At 35.8% G+C, this 22,245-nt stretch overlaps 1 protein-coding gene across 4 annotated transcripts in view; it reads left to right on the top strand.

The window, feature by feature from the left end:
* Positions 1–2,067: 2,067 nt before the first annotated feature.
* The window catches only part of LOC115236908, a 227,792-nt gene continuing 207,614 nt past the window's right edge, over positions 2,068–22,245 (top strand). For 3 of the 4 annotated variants that reach the window (XR_003884276.1, XR_003884277.1, XM_029809641.1), the window contains exons 1-2: positions 2,069–2,423; positions 2,694–3,242. The gene's annotated coding sequence lies outside the window, so the exon portion shown is untranslated. Of the gene's footprint in view, positions 2,424–2,693; positions 3,243–22,245 lie in introns of all 4 variants that reach the window. The other variant, XM_029809640.1, reaches the window with a different exon arrangement.

Below are 22,245 nucleotides of genomic sequence, written 5' to 3'. Positions count from 1 at the left end.
ACGATAAGTGATATTTGCGGAAAATCACACGTGGATGCGGAATTTATTTTACATGGGATTCGACCGCTTGCAAAGCGCGTCTTACGTTCTCGTTGACGTGAGACGAGACGAGATTCACGTTTTTCCGCGCAGATGTGTGTAAAATGCATGTCGAGACGTCTGGGTCTGGGTATGCGAGAAAGGAAAGGCTCGATGATATTCGAGCAGGAAATCTGGAGGTCACGTAACAGACCCTTCGCGCGAGATACTATATATTGCATATCGTTATCACATAAACGTAGGTAATGCTAATCTAACGAATGTATCTTATTGTCGTTTCTTAAATTTACAATGCAATTTCGCAATGATTATTGATACTCTTTTCAATATAATATCACAGAAAAAGATGTGAATAAAATTTCCAAAAGCAATAATATATCATAATAATATATTTATAATATATCTATTTAATATAATCAGTTATATTAAATAAATATAACTGGTATTTTTTAAAACTTACATTTATTTAATATAACCAGTTATATTAAATAAATGTAAGTTTTAAAAAATAGTACTTTCTTTAAAAAATATTAAGAATAAGACAGTATTTTTATATTTTTAGAATTGTTGAAAAATTACTGTATATAAACATGTACATAAACATTTTATCAAACTAATTGTCTATTTTAACAAATATATTCCTTAACGTTGTATCAACAGTTTAGTTTGCAATAAAAATATTATTAATATTATATTTTGCATACATTTGATATATCTCCTAAATTCAATATAAAGAATGAAAATTTTTAAATACTTTAAGAATTAAATATTTTTTCATAATAAATAAGCAATTTTATAGATATATACACAAAAATGTAATAAACTAATTTATTCATCAGTTGAATTGCCATCACTTTTTTGCTCTGTTTTTCAAAGAGCACGCAAATCCATGGTAAAAATATAAATTCTGAGATTACGAGCACATATATCTCAATCGTTATTAATGTAAAATTATAGATACAAATATGTAAATAAACACCGGCCGGTACATACTTGTTTTGTTGTCTCTTTTGTTGTCATTAGTCGAGTGACTCACAGCTCTTCGTTCCAATACTTGGCGAAATGTCAACACTTTCCGTGAGTCGGGAGAAAATCTTATACACATTTAAAGTTTCAAATTTATTGCTGAATTTTCTTCGTATTAATATATTCGCGATCGCGATCAACTGTGTCGTTCGATATTTGTAACCTCACTCCGCTTCGAGTCATCGAAACTACCTCTGTATATAATATTATTGCATATCATGCGGCCTGGAAATAAAAGTCGAGCTAATTTCTCGATTAATCGTGGTACACGACGTTAATTAATCGATGCTCCAACGATCCTCGGAAATACAACGTATCGCGTCGCGTCGACCGTGCATCGATTTGAAGTTGACGCGTATCTGAATTTTTCGCAGGCACGCCACGTTCGCATAATTGCGTTCGAAAATCTATTCGGATAGATTAACATTCGATCGACCAATGAGGAGAGAGGAATTTTTCGCTCTCGATTGGTCAATCAAACGTTGTTTTACTCCGATGACTAGATTTTCGAACGCACAGATATTTTCTATAACCGATATTATGACGTCAATTAGCACGCTAAATAAAGTGTAACAAAATTGTACATCAAACCGAAAAAACTCCAGGTATGTTTCTCTTTCACGCGTCGTTTCGTAGCAAATACGGTAAAGGAAAAATGATAATCTTTTCGTTTTCATTTTTACATATCCCGAAGGAGTTATTTACGCGAGTGTCGCGATCGAGTTTTCGCCGCGACTACGCACGTACACAGTAGGCTCGTCGTCGAAGGAATGTACGAAAAAAAAAAAATACAGCTTATTGCTAGTAAATAGAGACGGGCCGGGTGCGTAAGTCAGACAATAACGAGAGATAAACACAACAAGAGCGAGACGGGGTATAGAGTCCCGTACGCGTCGCGGGATACGGCGGTCGTTGGGGTGGGAGAATATTTGGGAAGGGGAACGGAGCACATAAGGCAGTGAGCGGTGGTGTAGTACACGCGCAGCCGCCGGGACGCGCGCATCTGTTGTACGTGTTGGCGCTCTTCTCGTCGCGGAGAGAAGGAGGAGTAGAAGAAGCCCGCGAAATCGCGATCGACGCGGCATTGCGCGCTCGGGCTTCGCGGTCTCGCGTCACGATATCGATATTAATAGCCCGTATTTTCGCGTACGACTCGAATGCGAACGAATTCGAAACGTTCGTTTCTCGATCGAGTTTCGAAATCGTCGGATTACCCGAGGGTGGAGCGGGGGCTATCTTCCGAGTGTCACGTGATACGCGACGATACCCGCGAAATTGCAGTGACTGTGTTGGCGGTGAAGTTGGTCGTCATCATTCGGAGACGCAGCACCATCCATGGAATGCAACGCATGAAAAAGGTATGGATAATTTTGAGATTTTTCCTTTGAGAAAATCCCTTCGGGGGACGCTTTCGATTTCTTTAGCTTCGCGATTATGTCTCGTCATGTATGTGCTATTCTCGCGATGAAACTCACAAGTTATTCGAGCACGTTAGAATGCACTTTTATCGAATTGTATTCCGTCGATTAAAGCGAACTGTTGCGTAAAAAATCAAGATGGCACCAACAACTATCAATCGTATAATTATCGTGCTTTCAATTAACTTGATTTTTTTTTTCTAATTACAGAACAGCCAACGTATTACGCGTCAAAGATCAAAGTTCGGAATTTTCGTGTGATCGTTCGTTTCGAAATACGAAGGTTCGGGATTTTCGTCCGATTATTCGCGTTTCGTGGTATAAACATTCGAGTGGATAAATATTACGTCGCGTTTATTTGGAAGACTTTCGCGAGTTGTTCGTTGTTTTACGCGATCTCGAGAATTACGTCGCATATTTCGGGGCGATACGTTAAATTATTTCGAAATGATCGGGCGAACCGCGTGAAGCGAGCCGTTGTGTTACAACGTCGGGCGTCCATATTCGAATTCCCGCCGTGTTCAGACCGGCCGGGATCGCGCGCACGCTCCGGTAATTTTGCGGAAGCGGCGATCGCAAATTCGCGAGTGTACTAACCGGTTGGCGTAAGAGTTGCCGAAGGATCTCCAACGATGCATCTAGACAGGATGAGAGTGTTGCGGAAGGAGGAGGATGATCTGACCGATCATGAAGCAGCGTGCTGTGGACATCGCTAAAGGGCTTCATTAATTTGCGACGACATCCAGTCAGCGAATTCTGGTGAGTCCAAAAAATCTTTTACGCAACACCACGCTCAATTTTAGACAAAGATTTATATGTATTACATATATTTAATATATTGAACCGGCTATCCTTGTTTGCAGCTTTATTATTCAAAATAAAGCGAAGTAGTAATTATTGAAATTTTTATGAAACAAGATATCTTTTAATAATTATATTAATAAATATTAATTTCAATAAATCTTTAACTAAAATTCGACAGAGTGTTAGTTTAATATTGCGTAATACCGGTTGATTACGTTTTTATTCACTTTTTTCGTTCCGTAATTACATTATATCGATATTGGAATTGTTATGCGTATAATATCTGCTTTTTCCAATGATTATCAGATTATTCAAAACAGCCATATTGCTCGGCACAATTATATAGCGTTTCTATAATTGCTATAATTATAGGATTGTAATATTCACATTTATGCAATATATGTGTTTGTCACGTGATAACATGATATCAAATAGATACTGTGCAAATATAAAATAGATATTCCTAGAGATATTAATAATACATGCAGATTGCAAATATATGCCCCGATATTCTGCATTCTATTAATAACAAATTATATTTGTATATTTGCTATTGAAAATGTTGATACTAAATTTAGTAAAAATTGAATAAAGATTGAACGTATACAAACATTTATTTATATATTTTTGTATATTGAGAGAGGGAGAGAGAGAGAGAGAGAGGAAAAAAAAATTATATATTTTTTACAAGTTATATTAAAATTTGATTTTTTAATTTAACTTTTTTAAATTATATTAAAAAATTATTTAATTCGGGCTTTACATGACACATTTATCGTAAATTAATATTAAATATTAAATGATATTAATTAATATTAATATTAAATGATATTGCAGCACGCAATAACCATTTAATATTATGAATCAAGATAAACCGCATTAAAACTAAAATTTAGATAAAGACAATTTCAATCTATTGCAACAAATTTAATTGCGATAGCGGTACGATGTTGTCGTAAAATGTAGCACTCGCGAGATAAAAATGTAGCACTCGCGAGATAAAAATGTATTCGGCTACTCGACGAAAAGATCGTTAGTCTGGTGCAGCTACCGTGGAAGGTTAGGAGAATGCGACACGATTTCGTTGAAGAAGACCACCTCTTCAAGTAGGCGCTTAAACGTCAACATCTTGGAGAGTGCAGTCACTCGCTACGAGTACATGGAGTGCTGCAGCCGCTCCGTCCTCTCGTGATGTCTCGGTGTTTCCTCTTTTCTGCCCCCTTCCCCCCCCCCATCCCCTTTGCCCTTCGCTGAAAGAGGAGCGGCAAGAATTAATGCACGGTATAACGAGGGATTCATATCAACGGAATATTTCCAGCCGTTCTATTAATTGCGCTTGCATTTCCGCTCCACCGATCGTGTTCGTGATGTATGCGAAATATATTCGAGCCGAGGTTGCTTACCGCATTGGCTGTATTAGTATCGGGATCATTTAAAGCATAATAGTGCATTCGATCGACGTAGCATATTGAATGTAGTATTTATTTAGAAGAGAACAATTTTTTTGCAAATTATATTCGGGCGAAAATCACAGGAATTACTTTGCCGTAGGCAAAATTTGTCACGATTCCCATTTGAAGCAATATCGGTTATCGAAATAATTTAGTACGAAATATATTTCGCTCATGGAATGGTTTTTTATGGCAATAAAATATATGATTTTTTACAAATTCAATAAAAATATTATTTTTTAGTTTTTCATTTTTTTGACGTAATAGATAACATATCGCGAAATATATTCGAAGCAAAATGATTTATTTGGTAAAGCATATTCAGAGCGGTGTAATTTTTATATGGCGACGTATATATACATATATCTAAATTTCTATATTGTTATATATATATAATTTACCACATTTTTTTCATGAAATGCCTTAGTATAAAGAACATCTGGTAACTTTTGAGATAGCCTAAAGCGAAATATATTCGAAACTATGTTTAACCGCAAGAACATTCGCGGTAAGCTATCATGAACTTATTTCAAAATATCTTTAGTTAGTATATCACAAGTTAGTTCATTGCAAAGTGCATAAAATTACAACAAGGTATATTGAATATAACATGACTCGTTACAAGATATATTAAATGTCACATCGTGTATGTAATATTTTACATGATATAACATGTCGCGGATTATTTTGAAGCAAAATAGTAATGCGGAATATGTGAGAAACAATATATAATCATGGATAATTGGTACGGTAGACTATTATAATTTATTCCGAAGTATATAGCTTCATTGCTCGCGGCACGTAGCATACAGCAATGTATAGTTGCACTAATATAATGCACATTCGACTCCTTATCAATGCAATATTCGGCACAACATATAATATCTATATATTGCGAGATATACATAGTTTATTGGAGAATGAATTAAAAATTACTATATCGACCGTAAAACATACTGGCAATTAATTACTTTATCGTGGCATTATATTCGGAACAATGGTATCGCGGTAGTAATCGATAGGCAAAGATAGGGAAACGAATGTAGGTGATAGAGAGATTATAGGAAAAGGGTGGAGGAAGGGAGGATGAAAACACGGTACAGAGAAGAGCCGGTGAAAATTGGAGAGGTCGCATCGCTGATGAGTGCGCTGAACCAAGCTCTTCAGATCTAGGGGAGGTCCTACTCTAATTTCAGCGAGGCGCTCCACCGTGCCTCTCTTCCCATTTTCGCGGTCTTCGTTTAGAATCCGAGACTGCGTTGAAAGCGAGACGACTGTGAGTCGCGCGAATGTCGTTGAGACGACACTGGGAGAGAAGCCCAAGAAAGAGCAGAGACGAATCACTTGTTCTCGAAGGAGTTTCCATTCGTTGAGTACGGCGAGAAGCTCTCCGAGATGAGACGACTAGAAACAGAGGTTGGTCTTCTTTTCGCGACTTTTCACCTCGCCGAGGAATTTTGCTAATTGAGCATCTAACCCCGGCCCAGGTCGGATTAATGTTTGGCCATGTTAACAATGGGCGCTTTTAAAGAACGTTGCTTGGAAAACTCGACCAAGATGTGCCACTAAAAGATGCAGTACGTTACTTAAGCCGCTCGCGTACTTAAGTAATATTTCTCACCGCAAGAACCACGCGGCTTTATGGGGTGTATATATTTTTTAACAAGCTTTGCAAGCAGCCGCTATGAAATAATACATGTGTATAGATTTTACCAAAAAAGAAAATAAAAATAAAATGAAAATAAAATGAGAATAATATATACGAAAATTATCTGAGACATATTTATCACATTTTCTACAATATCAAAATTTTTTAAGAGATTATATTGTGAATAGATAAAAACTCAATGATAGTAGATAGTTAGATGAATGATCGAGGTCTGATATTATTTTGGTATAACAAAATTTTAGTTTTTTTTTTACAGAATTATAACAATATATTACAATAAAATTTGTTTTATTACAATACAATTTAATTTTTTTATCAATACAAAAAGATAATTGATTTCTCTTAAAAACATAAAAACATGTAGGCCATAAAAATATAAACTTGCACAATTCATTGACGATAAAAATTTTGTCAGCATTCTTCAGAGTATTGAAATTTTATCATTATTTAATCTATATTTTTGATAATTAATATTAATTATAAATCCTGAAACTTGACATGTACGCAAATATAGTGTAAGAATTGGAAGCATTTATTGAAAGTAATTAAATATTACAATGATGAAATGTCAATCATCGCGATCACACACACATACAAATATATAATTGAAAATTATTTGCGCGCATAATTCTTTTATCCTTCTTTCTTGCGCATAAATTTTATTAGGTATCAATTTATAATAATCAACGCTACTACTTTACGACATTGTTTACATATTTACCATAATTAGCGGCGCAAAATTTATGGAATGCAAACGGATGCGGCGACCAAACGAAAGAGGAACTGAAATGCGTGGGGAGGGTGGTGCAGTGTTTCATTTTGAACAAGGAGCATTCTCCACGGCCGGCTGGCTTGCTCTAAACAGGCAATATTACCTATTGACTTTGGCTCGCGTGGGGGTTACTTTGTCGATGGTTGACCGGATACGAGTTCCAGCAGAATTTGTCTATATGCGGCTATATTTTGTATGAATTCTAATTCGAAAATTTGATTATTAAAACATAAATAATGTTGAATAATAAAATATTGAAAAAGTAAATAAGAAATTTCTTTAAAAAAAGTGCCTTCCAGAATCGACCACAGATTCGATAATTAAAATTAGCATCCAGGAAGATTTAACGCGTGGAGAAAAATTAGGAAATAAAGAAATTTCAAATACATATATACCGATTTTAGAATCAAAAGTTTCTTTTTTCTTTTTTTCTATCTTCAAAATATTCCTCGCGATAATCGTGAACTACTCTAAACTATATATTTGAAGCAATGTTTTCTCTGATTTTGAACGGATGATTACTTTGCCAGAAATTTTTGTCGTGCTATGATCTCGGTGCATGTTCATCCTGACAGCTGTCCGATTTGTCCTGCGTTTAGTGCATCTCCACCATTTCGCGCGACATATTCAGCTTCGCATAGGATTTATGGACGCTTGTAAAATTTTAAGCTATAGCCGCGAGTAGGTTCCTTCGCCTTTTGTTCTATGCTCTCTTCACTATGTCTTATTTCTTTTGATTTCTTAATGCATCTTTGCGCAAAAACATTCTTCGACTCCGTGGTTTCTCTTTTTATGCTCTTTTATATAATTTTTTTTTTTTATGATACCGATGATTGTTTTCAATTCTGTAGTATTGACTTTATTTAATTGAATGAATGTATCTTTATATTTATGATTTTTGTGATGATTTTTCAATGTTTATTATGTAAATTTACTTTGTCTGATTATTCGCTGTTCGATAGATTTGTTATTACAACGGAAGTGATATCATAATGTCTGTTTCTCTTGCAGAAATTATTTTCCTGAAATTGTAATAATAAAACCGTTGCTTTATATACATACATATCAAAAATAATACTACCGTTTATATCTCGTATCGTTATCATAATTTTTAGTAATATCGCGTTCCGATAATGGAATATTCTGCGTGTATAATTTCACAATTACATTTCGTGCAATGTATACTGCCATCCATTTGTAATTGTGAATAAATAAATACGAAAAGAGTTACCACGAAGAATAATAAAAGTTTATATATGTTTTTTTAAATATTTTGTTATTTACTTTTATTTACTTTTATTTGCTTTTATAAACTTGTTGCAAGAACATGACACAATAATGTTTTAAAATTTAAAACTAGTCTGGGATCAATTTTAATATTTGAGTATATTACAATTAGAGCTACATAAAAAATAACTGAATATTTTACTATTCACTGTTAATATTTAACGCAATTTTAAAGATTGTAAAGATAGTAAAATGGATAACAGCTTTTTTTACGATACATGGAAACTTATGAATGACACTGTATTATATATTCTTGCAACTCGATAATGAAAAGTCAATATAAATATCGATAGATCATCGGAAAATACGCGGTGCGTCATACGCCATCCGTCATATTATCAGCTTACAACATCGCGGCGTGTTTATTTTTTTACACGTTCTAATTATAACCGTCATGCGCTCAACCCTGCATACGGTCAATCCGGATTTCGGTCGGTCGACGAGTAAAATAACTCGAATCGTATTACACGTGCGTTAATACGCCGCGCGTAACGCACTGACCCATGCCGCAACGGGCAACGAATAATAAACGAATGGATCGGTAATGGAACGTCCGGATGTGAGAAACGGGACGAGTCAATTTTTTCTCAATAAATGAGTTATTCGCGTCATTCAACGTTCGGTACCTTATTCCAACTGCGCAAAGATCCAGTCACATCTGGGAGATTTTTGTTTTTTAAAATTATCGATAGGAAAGTGTATCGATACGGAACCATAGCTATTATTATTTTCACAATAATTAATAATAGCGATTATTAGTACAATATCTACCCAGAAAAAAAAATCTGATTTAATGAAACAAATTTTTGAAAAATTAAAAGTCACAAAATTTAATTAAATTTATAAAATCTCTGTTAACGTAAGAATATCACGATATAAAAGATATTACTATCGAGAAATTTTACAACTTTTGCGTGCGCGCGTGTAAAATTTGAGAAATTGCATTCACATCTCCAAACTAAATATTAATTAGCCCGGTCGATCTACGAAAAGTCGCCGCGAAATCTCTGATATGCACTGGCCTCAGGCAAGTTCGTATTTCTTGTATCTTCGATAATTATTCATTTTCCTGCGCGTAATTTGGTTTAATTTAATTGCAAACGTCGCGCGTTTGCCTGCTTCCCCTCTCGCACCTCGTTCGTATTTCTTGTATCTTCGATAATTATTCATTTTCCTGCGCGTAATTTGGTTTAATTTAATTTCAAACGGCGTTTGCCTGCTTCCCCTCTCGCACCTCGCTATACTCTCATTCTCTATCTCTCTCTCTTTTTGCCAGCAACAACCCTTCATGCATTTCCCAGACTGGCTCAATATAAACTGCAATTTAATTGCCGAGCCGGCCAATAAACCATGCTTCCTCCGTAATTTCGTGGCCGAGAGCCGTTCATTGCGAAATCAAGGGCGCGCAATCGAATTCGGCGACGATTGCAATTAAGACATTTTTGCCGTCTCATTTTTTTTTTAATATCTTTGTTTTATAGATGACTGTGATCGCGTTCTTAACAACTACATGATTTTCTTAATTGTCGATAAAATCGCCAATTGCGATTTAAATTATTCTACATGTATTAGATATTTTTTATAATGAAATCTCATCATCGATCGGCAAAAAATTATCCATAAAAAAATTTTTATTCATACTTGATAAAAATTTATTTATAATATGCATTTTTAATTGTTTATGTGGATCATATTATATACGTATTTCGTACGCCCAGTCAGCGACTAATTGGCAATGTGAAATTAACGTGGTTTAAATTAAATTGACATTTTAGATGTTATTTTGTCCGGCTGTTTGTACATACTCTCCATAATTATTTAAACGGTTATAAAGAGAAATCCATCTCTTCTCGAGAGAATACTACCACGATTTTTGGCGTTCCGCTATATATCATCCAAGCATTGATAACGATTATCAGCCGAGTTTCGAAATCCTGCGAACGAACAAGTATTATCCCGTTTATCCGGCAACGACGGTAATTATCGAGCCACCGGGCGCTATTAAATTAATCTGCCGCCATCGATATCGCCCAGTCGTGGCAAAATCCGTGGCCTTATGGCGATAAATACACAGTTACACCGACCGTCCAGTCCCGCCGTATTTCATTCACGGCTCGCGATTTGTCACCTTTTATACACCTTTTATGTCCCGACCTGTGTTTCTTAAACGCTCGTTTCTATGCTCGTCTATTGCGATTCTTATGTTATCGAGAATACGTGTTGCGTATGCCGCTATATTATGTACGCCATTCGTTATATATACTTACACGCGTGCCCGGTGGGGAATGACGATGCTTATAGCTACCTAATATAGGCATAGGCAATGTCATGGAATATTGGATGGCGTTCGATCGAGCGTCATTGAGAGGAATTCCAGAGGGTGGTATTGTGTCGTGAGAGAAATCCTACTAGGACTAGGACTAGGAAGAAATTTCTTTACTTGAAACACCGTCGATCTTGCGTCACTCGAGAGTGTATTAACATCTGGTACATCTGCTAGGAAAATATACGGTGGCTTTCTCGCTAATTAATCTTCTGCGAATTATATATACATATAGTATGATATTAGACATGTGTAACTTCGTTTAAAATATCATATGTGTGTGTGTGTGTGTATGTGTGTGTGTGTGTGTGTGTGTATGCAGATTTATAAAATATAGTAGAGAGATATAGAATTTAATAAAGAAGGGATATATATATGTGAAAAAATTATAAAATATATTGGTAAATATAAGAATAAAAATAGAAAATTTTGTCTAAATTTATATTTGGTGTTTAATGATATATATGTATATTTTTATCAAAGGAAATTTTATGATTTGGATTTGGATGATATAACTAATATTGTACATAATTTTCTCTCTTCAGGATAAGTTTTGTATGAATAAATCGATATGTTTGGAGTTATGAGATTATGGATTTTAAGTCTCAAATTTACAAGTATGTAAGTAGTTTTGTGCAAAAATGTTTTTTATGTGAATTGACATCATCAAAAATTATTTTTCTAAATTATAAATATATGCGATATGGAATTAAATTATCACTTTTTCTTATAAATAACTATTTACGAGAATATTATAAACTATATTTTTTCTGCCTTCTTTCGGTCCGATTAAAACGGACATGTTCCATTTGCGGATCCTAAGCAAGATAGAACCGAATTCGCACCATCTGGCACTCGGAGTGTCCGTCGCATTACTCTTGAAAGCTCACGGTTCTCTCAAGAGACGCGTCTCTCCTGTGGCGCGCGTGTATTCATCGCGTAATTAACGTCTCGTAATTATAGGCGCGCAACAGGGAGAGAGAGAGAGAGAGAGAGAGAGAGAGAGAGAAAAAGAGAGAGGGGGGAGTTTCAGAGGAGTCGGACGCATTCTCGCTTCTCGCCCAGTCGTGGACATTACGAGCTTTCACGAGGCCGCATCGCGTGAATAAGGAACTGAAGAGGGTGTTATGTGCATTATGGACCTCTTGACGACGGGCCGAGTGTCGGGGTCTATGAGTCGTTCATTGCTCGGTCGAGACCTGACTCGTTCTTAGGCCTTCTTTAAGGCGGTCAGCTCTCTCTGTTTCTTCTTCTCTCTCTTTTTCTCTCCTTCTTTCGTTCTTAATTTTCTTTTCTCTCTCGTCTCTTCTTTTTGGACACTTCTCTTTATGCGCGCAGGTCCAATTCAGCGGCTTCTTGCTTGGTCGATCATGTATTTTGCAGGCGTTGCCGTGGGGAGGTTTTTAAGTCACCATCACGTCGAGAATTATCCGCATTCGTGGGAAAACCGATAGAAACGATCTTGGTTTCTCTTTCTCTCTTATTCGAGACACTACTTTGGCATTGACGAATGGAGGTGGTTGACCTCCCGGTTCTTTAAGAGACGCGCGCCAGCCACTCTCCTCCACCTGATACCTCGGCAATGAAGCTGTACAGCGATTCTTCACTGCCAAAGATAGGTCGGTTCGCGAATGCGCACGGATGTCAATGGGATTAATGTTGCTCGATTAATGGAATTGTTTGCTGTAGATGGAAGATCCAGGCTCGGCCAGTAACAAAGTATTAGCAGTAAATATAGTTTTCTCGATCTTTTTTCGGGTAATTTTCGTGAAGTTCGTTTAATTTTCTCAAGATAATACCGCGAAAGTCTTCATTTCCAATGAAAGAAACGTTGAAATTTCTAAATCAGATTAATAACTTTGACGATTTTTCTGAATCATTATTGTCAATCGATTCTTTGATCTGATCGGCTATATTAGAATAACATTGCGATGAAATGCTGGAACAAGGTACGAGAAGGAACGGGAAGGAAGAGAAACAATAATAGTTCATCGCGCGCACAGTCTATTAACAGGAATAATGCGAGAAGTTAGTCCCGACTGATCGACACCGACGTTGTACATGGCTCTTCTATCTCTCACCTCCGACATTGCGGTTAGACGGGCGAACGGAAGTTATGCCTTTGAATCGCTTCGCGCAACGCTCGGTAAACTGCAACGAACTGTTGCGAGCGATGAGGGAATCATTAGTCAGGTCGATAGGTCCTTTGCTGAGTCATAAAGATAGCGCAGTCTCCGCTAGCCCGGCGTCCATTTTTACAATTGCTCGTTATCATCGTAGTCGACATCCGACTGTCTGAACGATAATAGAAATGATTTATTCGATTTTAAAGTACGGTAGAAAAACTATTGTGCAATTTTATTATTTCTTCTTTGCTAATATACAAAGTTAAAAATAAAACTGGATGAAATTAGTCAATCAAATTTATAATTCGTTATAATTGTACGTATCTTTGTAAGCGTGACTAAAAAACTATAGATTCAATATCAATTTAGCGTATTTTAATTAAAATTAAAGACCAATTTTTTTTTATTTTCTTCCGTGAAATGTGAATACGTGATTGTTAACGAGAACAGCAAATTTTCTGAAGCCGCGGGCGTTTTACTCATTGAAAGTTTGAATCATTCATTAAACTAACAGAAAACTTAATGAAACGAAATACAATGGCATAGCGGAAAATGTATTTATTAACACTTATTGAATTATTACTTTTATTTCTATTTTTCCGATATTTTCCGAAATTTTTATATATTTCGGTTTGAATTTGGTTTTCGCGATATATAAATTTGTATGCAAAAATGTGTTGCTTCATTTATCTGCTTTTTTATTATCGCGACATTTCACTAACGGATATATAAAATATATCGATTATTGGCTCGTAATAAATAAAAAACCAGCTACGCAAATCTCGATATTAAAATATGCTATTGTAATTGCTGTGTTCCACGTATTTAATACAAATCTTTGAGAATTAATTTATTAATTTCTAATATAATTCGCGCGATTTTTCTACGTTTGCATCGGTGTTTCATCTTTTGCTATCCGACTACATTTCTTCCCGGTCTTCAACTGGGTTCGCCCTTTCTCTTTCATCGGTTCATTAATTACGACAGATTCCTGCCGCTTAACAAAACACATTTTACTTTTGTCGGATGCCCGGTACGCATAGAATAGGCACGAGTCGTCATTTGGTCATGAAATTGGTCACGTGGCTGGAAATGTTTTGTGCGCGTGTAACCAAGAAAGACAGAATGATAGAAAAAGGGAGAAAGAGCGAGACGGAAAGGGAAGGGAAAAAGACGGGAGAGAGCAAGAGAGGTGAAGACAATCGATCCATACAAGGGGATGCGTCTCTTCGATCGAACCCGATTTGTTACGTAAGCGAATATACCCGGTATTCCACGAGAGAGCCGTGTTTATCGCGTTGTGAAAACCCTTGTCACGTGCAGTCGCGAAAGATAGACCTAAGTTCGTAACTGTAACGTTCCTGCTGCAATCCGTGCGCTATCCGCACGTATTTCAATTTCGTTTATGATCCCATCGTGCGTGAACACGATGAATGCAAAGCTGTTGATTCAACGCAATTCTAGGATGCAGTTCGAGATATCCGATGTGATTAAAGTTGAGAAGTTAATTGATGATCTCTGTAAAGATACATTACATTCTCAGAATATCGATATAATTAACAGTTCTCCCTTAAAAAGTTCCATTGTTTGAAAAAGTCAAACGTTCAAAGATAAAATGTCAAAAAAAATTTAGCGAATAAATGTAGAAAATAAAAATCCAAAAAAATATGGGCACCTCTTCACATTTTTTTGATTATAAAAAAATTGATATCTTTTTAATTTCATTCAAAATCGATTCGTGAGTACATATTTGAATATAATCTTATATCGAAATTCGGGAATATTTTCAAAAATAGAAGTTACCGAACATTTAAGAGAGAAAGAAAACAATATTACATCTATCGATCGTTCACATTACATTGGTCCGTTCCTATTCGTAATCTCTCGGTGGAGTCTGGATTTGAGCACGTGACAGGACCATCTTGCGTTAAATACATAACGCAATTATGGCACTGTCTGGCGTAATCGCGTAATTGCATCGACGGAGATTCGCCCTGAAAAAAACTGTTCACGAAACTCGAAACCGATCTCGGGCTGTCCGTGGTCTCGGACGAGTATCTACCCTCGACGAGGCGGCCGACACGGTTACTTCCGGTCGACGGCCAGATTTCACGGCGAATTAAAAATTTCGCATCCTGGCGAGCCGCGCGCTCGCCGGTCGATGAATAAAACATCGTTCTGCGTGGTTAGTCTGATTATTTACGCAGGTACGCGGCGAGCAGTCGTCCGAGCCAAAATCGATGTAGCTGCGGCTTGTAAATATCTAGTATTAATATACATCGAGGCGCATCTTTGTGTGCGTGGCACAATTTTTAACGTTGCGTTCCGAAAAACAAAATCAATGCGTGCGGTGAATACATTTTACATGCGAAAGAATGAATTTTTGTACGGTATCGCCGCGAATTCGATGAATCGAATAAAAAATATCGATACTTGTCTGAGATAAACATAGTCCAGATAATAAAGTGCACTTGGACGTAATTAAACGCACATGCTTGCCATATGAGCTCTCTTCTGGCTAGTTAATGATCTCAATGATTAAAAGCTAGCCGTATAGCCGGTGGTTTGTATCTATGCTCGCAGCTCTCGAGAAAGAAAAGGACGATAACGAAGAGCGGAGATGCAGTGAGAAAAGTTGGTTAATGAAACTCCGCGCAGATTATTACGTGATTGACATGCAGAAGCTCTCGTGCATAGGATGCATGTCTGATATCAATGATTATCTGGATAGATAATTGGAACTGTATCGCTGATTTAATTATATCCTCTCGGTGCTTGATAAAATGCATATATATGCGTTTAAGAAGGCTCTACTTATATGTAATTAATACACGGAATAATTCCTTTCAGTTTTTATGGATTATTTGTCGTAAAGATACTTATCATATGATTTTATTTTTCCACAAATTGCTTTACTTAATTTTATTCACAGAAAAATTACTTTTTAATATTATTTTTTATGTCTTTAATTTATTTCAAAAAATTTGTTTTTTCTCAATGTTATATATGATATATTATAGTTCAATCTCTACAATTATTTATATTATAATTGATTATAATTCTTTCTCTCAAGTTGTTTAGTATTACGTTTAAACTAAATAATAGCAATTATAACGAAGAATTATTCAAGCAATGATCGTCAATGATCAAAGTTACGTATATATTCCTGGTTCAAGGACGATCGCTTTTAACACGATACGCGAGGCAGATGTATAGGATATCTATCGAGGGGCGGTCGATTCCCTGTACGAATTGCATTTGTACGCGTTAGACGGCCACGTGGCTTGGTTCCTGAGGGATTCTCTCACATGAGCGAGCTGTAAAATCGCGCTGAGATCATTTAGCGTAGAAGAAAGATGTATACGTACGGGAAAAAACTTCGTTCGTGCGAACTTGGTACAAAGTGGATTATAGAGCTGATCACTGATTTCGTTCTGCTCGTTAATTCTCGTCTAATGCGATACGAACGTAACGTAACGCGTTTCCAAGACCGAGAACGTCGTCTATCCCTCGTATCGATGAAACAGTTACTTTGTTATCGTACGCAGTATTATCTCGGATTTACTTGGCGGCGAGGGAAAGCACGATCCAATTAGGACCGTGGCGTTATTACCATAAAACATTTCAGTCGTAACTCGGGCAAACGGATCGCCATGCCGTGCAACAGTTCCCAGGTTTACCCCATAGGGATTTAATGCTAAAGTACAATATTTAACTGCATCGTTTCAATCGATTATTCTATGAAATAACGAAATAGTTAAGCGGCTCGTTAAGCTAAATCGCTTTTCTTGTAAGTGGAGTATTTAATATTTGTATGATAGTAGTATTATTCTGATTGCATTTCATTCTCTTTCGGGATTATTTAAAACAATTTAAGAATGAGATGTGTAATTAGTTCAGTTTAATCGATCATAGTGGAATAAGAACAACAGTGTAACTGAGATGTAAGTCGTCTTTTTCATACAAGTAATTAAATATCCGATACTCACGATTTATTTGTTGATATTTATATAGAAATAGTATTTTTTTATCAAACATTATCTCACTTTTGCAGACAAGTATGTAATTGATATAGTTTTATGATAGCTTTGTTTGCGGCATCAGTCCGATCCCAAGCGTGGAACAAAAGCGAGGATTTGATTGGCCGATTGGCAAGAGTAATTACACACTGAATGGATGTGTTTTAGAATAACAGTGTTGCTATAATACTCTTATTGTGAATTGCAACTATTCCCATATAGAGTGTTGTTTAAAATTTCTCGCATTTTTTAATAATATTCATAAATCTTCCATTATCTCTCGAGATAAAAAAATCATTTAATATTTACTTTATATTTTTTTTATGGTTATCCATGCATATTTATTGATAACTTGATTTTTTTTTGTTAGTATTCAACTGATACGAAATCTAAAAACTATTAAGAAGTACGATCTTATTTTTCCGAAAGTCAAACTGCGAGAAACAGAATTCAAATTATATTTCAAGACTTGTGTTTTACATTAGTTCTTCAGTTGAATCGCGTACAATTGCAAATATAATATTACGAATATCATATTGACTCTCAAGATCTTGTAACTAATTTGAATGGAGTTTCTGTGCCGAGAAACAAATATATACAGAAACGCTATTATATAAATATGGATCTATCTTTGCAAAAAAAAAATCTGCACCTTAAAAAATACATATATATATTTATACACTTCAATCACACGTTCTTCTTCTCTGTTTCCATTAATATAATGCAGTCAAAATAGTAATTCGAGTATTTTACTAATGCGCCTGTAGATTGCACAAACCATTTACCTGACTACGCGTATCGCGTCGACTGTGGTATTAAATATTTACTTGCTCAGTACCGAGCATCTTCTTGAATCCTCCAGATCCTCTCGGATTCTCTCAGACAGTTATGTCTATTCTGGATATTGCCACCTAGGGACGGCGTTAACTTTGAATACCGTACGTTCGAAATGTTCTATCTTCAACATCTCTCTAGATACGTGCGACGTATTAAGGATGATTAATATTGTTCGCGAAACGGGAGAAATTGAAAGTTTATTCAATTTTAATTATTTAGTAATATTAATAATTTATTATATATTAATTACTAGATAACACATAAAATATATATGTGTATTTGAAAACAGAAATTTCAAAATAGGAACTCAACAGTACAGTTAATATAGGCAATTAAATCAACTGTTTGTTTTCTACACACGGGCTCATTAATGTTTTAACACATGACTTTAGGTGCATATTGGGTGCATGTATGAAAAAATATTTGTACGTTTTGTTATATACGTGTGCTAATATAAAGTATTAATGATTTTGTGTGTGTATATAATATTGCAAGGTAATTTGCATAAAAATATCGTCTCCTGTTCGTGTTGGGTGAAAATATCTCGCAGTTATTTCATCTCGCTACGCTTGACATAGACGATCTCTAATTGTGCACAATCATAAAGCTGCACTTCCGTCGGCAAGTTACGCCGAGAGCCGCAATTTGCGAATTCGTCCTGCGGCGGATGGCGCAGCGAGAATGAGAGTAATGAGGAGGAGAACGTAGAGACAGATTCAGCGATGTGGTGCAATGGTGAATTTTACTTTCTATATAACTCGATGAATGAATAAAGCACTCGTCAGGCATTCAGGAATAGAATTGAATGATTGTTCCAGATTGCGTACTTTACACTCGTACTTTCTCTCATTGTTGTTCTCGAAAAGAAAATAATCCCAATATTTTAGGTCTTGCAAACATTTTTTATATTGCAATATGCACAAAAATATATTATTCTCATTTATTGTATGCTTACATTACAATATAATCTAATATTCTTCGTATTTAAGGCTTACGTGTGTGGGTGTGTTTAAGAAAATCTCAAAATGTCTTTCTTTCTCGTATAAAACTTTGAATTTGAGCTTTGCGATAAAATGACTTGTTATGATTAAACTACGGGAGATGTTTAATGTTGAGATAAAAATCAGACACTCCAGAAACATAGCAAAACTGCCAGTCCGAAATCTGATAAAGTAAACGATCTTGTAAGCGTACGTCTATTCTATGTGGAACAGTTTGTACATAGCCGTTGATATCCAGCTTACGACCACTCAGGCGATCTGAATTCGAATTTTATTGCTTTCTAATACTACGAATGCGGAGAATTCACCTTCCCCCTTTGCTCGTTTGACTTTATCTTCTTTCGCGGATCTCTTGTGTCGACGTCGAGACGAAGGAAAACAGTCGGATATACATTAAGCCGCCGTGGCTTTTATTGTGCCTTCCTTCTACATGCTGATCTCGAATCCCTCTGAATTCGCTGAAATCGATCCTTTCGGATTGAACTCCAGACGGCGGGCAACACGATAGTACTTTGTCTGCTTATTATCGCGAGACAATTACGTTTGTTGTTGGGTGTGAGATATTTTGCACTATGCGAAAAAAAACACAAGTAGAGAAAACGAAATAGAAGATAAAAAAAATGGAAGATAAGGGTTTTAAAGAATTTCTATAATATAGTATAATATAAAAGTATACATTTTTATAAATTCTTATATATTAAGATTTATAAAAATATATATTTTTATATGTTAAACTTTGAAGGTTTAAAGTTTAATTTAACAAAATCTTATTATTTTAATTAAAATATATAGTGATTAGGATAAGATATTTCCTTCCGGTCCCGGAATTCGTCTCAATTGGCTTCCGCCGTGCTTTGACAAACTCGTTATAATTGAAGAGGTACAAGAATAGCTACACTGTTACGGTATTACTACAATAGATGCCACATTTTTTTTCAATCAAATTGCTGATATTAAAACAATTCGAATATCATGTTCAAAATAATTAACAAATTTATGCTCATAAAAATATGACGAATATTAAATTTATCAATTTGCATTAAAATAATTAAAAGAATTCTAAATAATATTATTATTTCTAAATAATAATTTTATATAATCGCGCTGTATATCGATTTATTTATCATCTTAGATTTATGACAGTTTATTTTCTAGACCTCATGAAATTTTTTGCGATTATACATGGAAGGCAATTTATGGCGCGTTTTGCAGTACTTTTGCCAGATCTCGTCCGGAAACGCTCTCTCGTTAATCTCGTACTAAACCACACTTAACGCCCAGAGCTTAGACAATAGATTCGCGGTACCAGCATCGCGGCAGGTAGAAGAAATATTCGCCGAAGAGGTTCTCTCTCTTTTTCTCTTTTTTCTCTCTCTCTCTCTCTCTCTCTTCTCTCTTGCTCATGGCGGTCCTCTCCACAGGACGCTGAAAGCTCTCTGGGTGCTTTGCCAGCCAATATAAAGCGATATATATCCGTTTTCTCAGTGAAAACCAACTTATATATAGTAGAAGGACCTGGCTTATTGAAAGCGAAGGATATGGTAGCGGGGAAAAAGAGGTAGTGATGAGAAGGAGAGGATTTATTGAAACTGCGTACAGTACTGTTTCTATACGCGCCAATCGTCGCTCGACGTCAACGAAACGTCGACTTTTAACTCTCTGAACACTTGTCTCTATGTGTATATCGCATGTGTGCAGACGTATGCATGCGCCATTGATTTGTTTAATAAATAGCACGGTATCGGTATTTATATTGCAAGTGATATGCGCGCAATATGAGACCGGGGAGGTGGTACAGATATAGTGATGATGGAATTCTCCGATCGGATTTATTGGAATATTTGCATTACACTTTTGATCAACAGCAACAATCTACCTTGAACGTCAACACTGCTGTCGCGCTTTGAGGAAGCTCTGAAACGCGATACCGGTACAGACGAAACTCTCTAGATTCAACGAGCTTTTCCGATACGTATATTTAGAGCATGCAATTTAAAAGTGGAGCATGCTTTGATCATGAAAATCAGTTTTGATTCATTTATATTGCATGTTTAAGAGTCAAACAATTCCTTTGAAAAGTCCAATACTATTCGAGTTGGAATTTGTGTATGTACCTGTCTGCTTTTACTGTAATATAAATACTCGTACATTATATATATTACAAATAAATAAAATATATTACAAATAATTAAATTAATTTTATGGTATCTCTTCGTATTTCAATATAATTCTTGTATTAAAAAAAATGCAATATTTTCAAATCATTTGCGCAAACGAAAAATGTGTGAGAATGTGTGATTTCAATTTTTTTTAAATTGTTCTTGTGAAGCATCGATGAGAGATATTTATTCTTGAAAAATACAAAATTTTCTAAGCTTTTGTTTAATATAATACCATGCGTATTTTATTATAAAAAGATGCATAGCAAGAGTATTCCTTTAATATTATCCTCATGCATTTCTGGTAGTTGGAGGAATTTCCATTAGTGGAAGCACGAAATATTCTTGTATCGCTTACACGCGCCTTCGTCGACGTGAGCTCCTCGTTTCCACGCGATCTTCGATACCGTTGGATACATGTAATCTTCGACAGTGGGTATTGCCCCTGGAGTAGAGCGAGCAAAACGTAGTAGTAAAGTAACGGAGTATAGTTGTATGCGACAGTAAGGAACTTGTCGGCAAATCGGTTTTCCGATATCGCATCAGAATAAACCTTTCAGTTTGTACATGAATCCATGAATGCAGCACTATAATGAAATGTAGAACATTTTAATTATATATTTAAATTTAATTATATACTTGAATTATATATGTATATAAGAACAAATAATTTGAAGGATTAAAAAATAATTTTTAAAAAATCGGTAACAGTAACGCGTTTCATCGCTTCGCACGTTTTTTATATGATATTATATTTGACATTTTTATATTTTATCGTTAATTTTAAAAGATCAATTACTCGGCTGCATGTTAAATGATACGACGAAGTTAGAAATTTCTCGCATTATCGCAATTATAGCGAGTAAGAATATAAACATTTACTTTCACATGTTACTGTTCAGGCATCATCATTTGACGTTGCAGGATCGGCGAATAGTGTGCAACCGATAGCGCGTAAACGCTTAACATCATAGTAAAATTCGCGCGCGACCGTCACATCGCATTGTTCCGCGCGATTGTCGGTAATTGTCCATGTGCAACAGTCCGAGAACATTTTCAACAAGATACGAGCAATAAAAGAGACCTTATGTTCGCGGTGCGACGGGACTCGCGTTTGTTCGTCTGTTCGTTCACAGATTCGCACGCGCGTTTTCATTTTGGAGTAGGTACCAATGGGGAGAAAAGCAAGAACATATGAGCGAAAAAGAAAGAAAGACGAAAGAAGGATTCTAAAAGGGGAGAGACGTTGTCGTTTTGGGATTTACGCCGATCGATGCTCGACCGTTAATCGGCCAATAAGAGAGGGGTTTCGTG

Source organism: Formica exsecta, unplaced genomic scaffold, assembly GCF_003651465.1.
Source record: "Formica exsecta isolate Colony F162 unplaced genomic scaffold, ASM365146v1 scaffold262, whole genome shotgun sequence".
NCBI lineage: Eukaryota > Metazoa > Arthropoda > Insecta > Hymenoptera > Formicidae > Formica > Formica exsecta.
Note: the sequence above shows the minus strand (reverse complement) of the source record. Positions and strands in the feature narration are given on the sequence as shown.